Consider the following 6,948-nt stretch of genomic DNA (forward strand, 5'->3'; position numbering starts at 1 on the left):
AGCCAAACAAATATACAAAATTTTTAAAGTGTTTCTATATCATTAAAATGAGTTCATATACTATCTTTAAAGGCCATCAAATCTTTAGAATCTAGGACTTGTTGATTAATTGTTTCAAACTTATTAATGCATAATGCTTATTACTCTCTACACAATATCATGACAACTTGTTATTTGGTCAGAATAATGCTTTGCAATGGCACTTGTTTACTCTGTATTAAAGAAAACACAGCCACTTTAAACTCCTGCTTGTTTACTTGACTTCCCCAAATCTTTATGTTCTCCTCCCCTCTAGCTTTCAGATGAGGTGTTTTTTTTTTAATGTTTTCTCTTTCTTGTTCTTAAAATTCAAACCAAAAAAACCTTTCAAGCAACCTCTTCTCTGGCGTTTTTATCAGAGAGACAAAACATCTGCTTAAACAAATTAAATCAGTGCTGATCCACTCAGGATACCACCAGCCAAAGCACAAAACCATTTCATTCCAACAGAGAAGCAGGAGGAGGTGGGTGGGAAGGATCTTCAAATGGTATTAGGCAACAAATGACTTAATGGAGAAGATGAGGACTCTTCCCTACCAGAAAATAAAGGACATTTCTACTTTTGGCACTTAACAATTTAGGAGACACGGCTTGTTAAGAATGATGTGTATGGTGGGGGGCGGGGGCGGGGGGAGATGTACTAGTAAAATTTAAGCATACTGTTCTCTAATTCCTTAGCAATATCCTTAGCAATATTATCTCATCTTGGCATTTTTTTTCTTCTACTCTCCAGGAAGTCTGTACTCTCACACTGCTGCGCATGTAGCTGCTTCAAAATTTAGAACCAGACCTGTCTCTTCAAGACCTCCAAGTCAGTCTCAGTTTCCACTCCCAACAAATGTGGGAGAAGAACCTCTGCCTTTCACCCCAACTTATTATTCTTCCCAGGGGTCCTTGGCTTTTGCTACTAATTTTGTTTTATCTAACATTTATACCTCAACATCCATGCTCTTAACTATGAATGCCATCGCTTCCATTTTTTACTTTAATAAATAAAATCTGTCACTTACAGAATGCTGTGCAAGAAACTGAGGTTCCCTGATAGCTCAGTTAGTAAAGAATCCACCTGCAATGCAGGAGACCCCAGTTTGATTCCTGGGTCGGGAAGATCCACTGGAGAAGGGATAGGCTACCCACTCCAGTATTCTTGGGCTTCCCTTGTGGTTTAGCTGCTAAAGAATCCGCCTGCAATGTGGGAGACCTGGGTTCAATCCCTGGGTTGGGAAGATCCCCTGGAGAAGGGAAATGCTGCCCACTCCAGTTATCTTGCCTGGAGAATTCCACGGACTGCATAGTCCATGGGGTCGCAAAGAGTGCAACATGACTGGAAATTAGTGCAAGAAATTAGAGCAATGGTCCTCCCTTCGCTATAGGGCCAATCATACACTGTTACCAAAGGTGATAGATGACAAAGAAAAGGTGGAAAGACTGAGTCCTCAGGATCCAATCAATATAAACACTACCACTGCTACTACAGCCTTTCAGTTTACCATTCCTTTTTTTTTTTTTTTTTGTGGCTGTGCTGAGTCTTTGTTGCTGCATGGGCTTTTCTTAGTTGTGGTGAGCAGGGACTACTCTCTGTTGCAGTGCGTGGGCTTCTCATTGCAGTAGCTTCTCTTGCTGCAGAGCATGGACTCTAGGGCACATGGGATTCAGTAGTTGTGACACATCAGCTTAGTTGCTCCACAGCATGTAAGATCTTCCTGGATCACAGGTCGAACCCGTGTCTCCTGTGCTGGCAGGTACATTCTTTACCACTGAGCCACCAGGAAAGTCCTTACTGTCCCCTTTTAAAGCCCCAAAGTAGTATGCATGTTTTTTGGCCTTTAAGTCACTTTCCTTCAAATCTCTTGAAGAAATGTTGCTTTGCTCTCTCACAGAGGCATTACTTCTGGGACACTGCTATTTCTCTATAGGTTTGTAGGACTCCACAAACCATCTCTCGAACAATGCTAATGTAAGAACCAAAAAGACAACCCACGTAAACCCCTTAGTACAGTTTCAAGCATGTTAGCTAGCCTAAGTGTTAGATCGTATTACTTTTATTACAGACAAGAAATGAAGGCCAAGAGATGAAGTCATTTGCCTATTTTAAAAAATTCATTGTTAACCAAGCTATTTTTCTGTCTCCAGTATAAAGTTATGTCTACTATTATACTGGGCTTCCCTGGTGGCTCTGACAGTAAAAAGCCACCTGCAATGCTGGAGACCTGGGTTTGACCCCTGAGTTGGGAAGATCCCCTGGAGGAGGGCATGGCAACCCACTCTCTCTTGCCTGGAGAATCCCCAGGCACAGAGGAGCCTGGCGGGCTATAGTCCACGGGGTCGAAAAGAGTCATACAGTCAACCAGGCACAGCACAGCACTTCTATACTACCAAAAGATTACTACAGAGCAGAACAAAGGAAGTATTTAAGTTTATAGTCTCTGGAATTTAAAAATCCAAGGATTCATTCAGTCACTCAACTCAATCTCTCCATTCCATAACTTTTATCAATTGCTCTTTCTTCTTCTCTTTGTGCTATGCTACAAAATGATGATGACAGGCACAAATCTAAGAAGTTCAAGCCCACTTCTAACTCATACTGGTTTATATCAACCTCCCATTAATTGGTTATCTTGGTTATCTTTCACTGCAAGCATAGAACAAATAAGGAATTGTTTTTCTATTTAGAGGGCTCCCAAGACTGCTAAAAACAAAGCACTCTACTTCTAAACTGTTAAAATTAACCATTTCTAAATCAAATAGAGTAACAATTATATAACAATATAGAAAGCATTAATTCCAAATTGCCTGAAAGGAGCACCCTCTTACTTGCCCTTTACATTTCCTAAAACATTCCACATGCTGCAGAGTGATTCCATGCACGCCCACAGAAGTCTTCCTTACCTAGATTTCAAGTCACAAGGTTGTAAAAAGCTAGATATAACATGAAAATACTAATAAATAGAGAACTTACTATCATCTACCTCTCAGCCATCACATGGACATCCTTATTATGTCTCTTACTATATGTTCCAATAATACAGTGTAAATTTAGTTATAAACAGAGACTGAAAATCCAGTAAAAGGTGCACTGTGATGACAGGGAAGGAGTTCCCTGGTGGCACAGTAGATAGGAATCTGCCTGCCAATACAGAGGACAAGGTTTCAATCTCTGGACCGGGAAGACTACAGATGCCATGGAGCAACTAAGCCCACACTCCACAGCTAATGAGCCCAGGCACTCTGGGGCCCACGAGCCGCAACTGAGCCTGTGGTGCTGCAACAACTGAACTCCATGTGCCCTAGAGCTGCACACAGCAACCACTAGGCCTGCGCACCTAGAGCCTGGGCCACACAACAAGAGAAGCCATGGTGAGAAGCCCACACTTCACAACAAAAACCCAGCACAAACAAAAATAATAAAATTTTAAAAATGATAGGGAAGAACTGCTAAGTCACTGACAAAGGAATAGATAGTTAACCGATAAACAGATAAGCAGAAGTGGGCCTAAAATTAAAATTATATGAACAAAGGGTTAAGAGAGTCTCTTGAAGAAACAAGTAAGACTATTAAACATGTTTTTAATGACTTTCAATGTTCATACTATAAAAGTCAAAAGATTCAAGGATTTTATTTACATAATTTTATCAGAAAAAGTATGCCAACCTTTCCAACATTAGATTCCTTCTCTCAATGCCAAAAAGTAACCAAGAATTAGTTATCTAAATTTTGTCAAATACAAGACAAAACAAACTAGGTTTCATTAAGTTTTAATTCCATTTCTCAACAATTTCCCAACATTTTTGGGTTTTCCATTATTTGCTAGGAAATTTTACTGTTTTGAATGGATTCCCCTTAAGTGACTTTTCCCAATATCATTATTTCATACATTATCCTACCATTTGACTTTTCATTTTGTGTCAGTCTGTCCTACTAGATTACAAATTGAGCTAGGATGGACCACAGAGGCAATGAAGAGGTACACACCGCTAGTACTCAAACTTTTTGTTCTGAGGACCCCTTGTAACTTCTAAATTACTCAAAAAGCCCAATGAGCTTTTATGTGGATTATATAAATTTATAGTTACCATATCAGAAATTAAAACTAAGAGAATTTTCAATTATTAATGCAAGAAATTGAGCTTCCCTGATAGCTCAGTTGGTAAAGAATCCACCTGCAATCAGGAGACCCCAGTTTGATTCCTGGGTGGGGAAGATCCGCTGGAGAAGGGATAGGCTACCCACTCCAGTATTGGGCCTCCCTGGTGGTTCAGCTGGTCAAGAATCCGCCTGCAACGCCCATGACCTGGGTTCAGTCCCTGGGTTGGAAAGATCCCCTGGAGAAGGGACAACTACCCACCCACTCCAGTAATCTTGCCTGGAGAATTCCATGGACTGTATAATCCATGAGGTCGCAAAGAGTCAGACACAACTGAGCGACTTTCACTTTCAACGTATTTTAAAATATATAAACCCATAAATATATTTACGAAAAATAATTATATTCTCCAAAACAAAAACAGCGAGAAGAGTGGCATGATTTTACAGGTGTGTAACTTTAATGTCCAGCTTAATAGTCCACAATTTTCATATCTACTTCAGCATTCAGTCTGTTGCAATTCACTGCTTTGACTGAAACATATGAGGAATATGAAGTATAGAAGAAAGCCTAGATGGATGAAGATATGTAGTTGGAAAAGGAGGACTATTTTAAGAGCTTATTCAGATAATCCTAAATATTCTTTGACATAAGAAAACTCACCAAGCTGTACTTTTTAAAGATTAGTTGCAATGTGGAACCTAAAATCATAATGAATTTTTCATATTCTATTACATTAAATTCATCAGTTACTTTACACTCTTAGTGGATCTTTTTATCCTTGCATGATTTTATAACATCATTTGGAAAACATTAGTTCACTAAGCTACACAATCCTTCCAAATGCTGACACATCTCATTACACAATATGAAAAAAATTATTTGCTAATATTAACATGGACCTCATCAAGAGAATCTCGAAGAATTGGAAAGCTGTCAAGTTCATGGAAGCAGACCCAAGTTTTCCAAAATTCTAATTTTCATTTAAAAGCATAAATTTTTCGTTGGCAACAAATACTGTCATTTCATTCATTTGAAAAAGTGTCTGCCAAATACTCAAGTCTGAATAACCACAGGATGCCAGTTGTTCTTTCAAGGATAAATGGAGTTTCTCAAAAAAAAAAAAAAAGTGGCCAATTTAAACAATTTCACAAGTGCTTTTCCTTGAAACAGCCATCACGGTTACAGAATGAGGCAGAAGTATTTTATATTTACTTCCCATTTTGCGCTCATGGATCAAGATACCTAAAATTTCTTTTGGCTTCATCAAGGACATTCTTAGTGAAATTAAGCTTTGTTTTCTCCTGTGAGTCCATGGTGGTGAAGAACACAATACTAACAAGTCCAGCTTGGTGCCACTGTCCTGATTCACACAAAGACCAGCGATTTCATATAAAATGATAAACTTTACAATTTACCACAATGAAAAATGGCAAATAACATCTTGGAATTAATATGAAAATAGTTTTGACTTTCTGGTCAAAAAAGATCCACAGGTGGGGTCTGAGAAGATCCAAATTTTGAGAACCACAGAGGTAGATGAATATATGTTGATAGTCTACATGCTATAAGATGTTAGATAGCTTTCATTATGTATTTTATTTGCGCCTTCCAATATTCTTGCAAGATTTTTTTTTTCTTAACAGATGAGGAAATTTAGGTGGAGTCAAAAAAACAAATCCAAATGTTTCTAATTGCAAAGCTTTCTATTTCCATGTTTAAGACCTGGCTCTGATATAGCTGACACATTATCAAGGTCATTTAACTTTACTTCACACACATGAAATGTAATAGTAACCTACCTTGCCCTCTTCAGAACTGCACAAGGCTCATAAGAAGGAAAGTAGGAGTACTCCAAAAATTTTGCTGAACTATATTAAGTATTATGAAATAAAAATCAATTCCAAAAAGGAAAAAAAAATCCAGGAAGTTCAAAAAGAGGTACAGTCACTCCATTAAGTGACTGTGAAAATGTAATGATTTTTAAAATGGTTTAAAACACACACACACACAGATAAAACCAGACTTAATAAATGTTTTGCTCAGATCACAAGTTCATGATTTAATCTATTCCCCACCATGTCTACTGCACTCTAGCCTACAAACAAGCTCAAATTTCTCAACTTTCCAGAAGAGCCAAAAGATTTTGTGAAAAGGCCAGAAGTCAAACAGAAAAAAAGAAACTTAAAGCTGAGAAACACAAACTTCCATGGTAAAGCTGGCATAAAAAGTTTCAAATCCAAGGAGCCCAATCATTAAAATCAAGAAGCTCTCAGAGTATTTATAGCTGCCCATCCTTCATGGTTCAATATAACAGGCAATCAAAAATAAGGAGAAATCAAAGACTAACACACATGGAAATATAATGCTCCAAAACCAAGACTGTTACCGATTTTTAAACATCTTGCTACCTAAGACATTAATATCTTCAACATATGCCTCAAAAGTTTAAATTATAGGAAAACATAAATCTGAAATGCCAGAACACTGTAATCCAACAGTTTCAAAGACAGTTAGGATTATCTTTTTTAAATACAAAGGCCAACATGCAGTTTACTGACATCAACTAGACAGGTGCTTGCTACTGGTGACAGGACCATTAGCTTTAATCACAGTTTAAAGTCAATTTGGGGGCCATAAAAATTTCAAAGCATCTCGATGTCTAGAGAGGAAAAAGAGGCTGCAATTAGACACTAAGAATGCATTAACAGCTCTAATTAAAATATATATATATATATGAAATTATAGATGTAACAGGCATAAGGCAAATCAGAAATTCTTAAATTTAAAATACAAAGAGGTGCCTCAGTAGTCCCGTCCCCTA

The 6,948-nt window shown here is 37.9% G+C and overlaps 1 protein-coding gene and 1 long non-coding RNA gene across 2 annotated transcripts in view; both read right to left on the reverse strand.

Moving 5' to 3' along the window:
- The window catches only part of RAB10 (RAB10, member RAS oncogene family), a 67,017-nt gene that overhangs the window by 32,877 nt on the left and 27,192 nt on the right, over nucleotides 1-6,948 (reverse strand). The window lies entirely within an intron of this gene.
- LOC139185818 (uncharacterized) overlaps nucleotides 297-6,948 on the reverse strand; it is a 33,176-nt gene continuing 26,524 nt past the window's right edge. Inside the window, exon 2 of the long non-coding RNA XR_011569349.1 lies at nucleotides 297-6,786. This is a non-coding gene — a long non-coding RNA (uncharacterized lncRNA). The remainder of the gene's footprint in view (nucleotides 6,787-6,948) is intronic.

This window comes from Bos indicus, chromosome 11 (assembly GCF_029378745.1).
Source record: "Bos indicus isolate NIAB-ARS_2022 breed Sahiwal x Tharparkar chromosome 11, NIAB-ARS_B.indTharparkar_mat_pri_1.0, whole genome shotgun sequence".
Lineage (NCBI taxonomy): Eukaryota > Metazoa > Chordata > Mammalia > Artiodactyla > Bovidae > Bos > Bos indicus.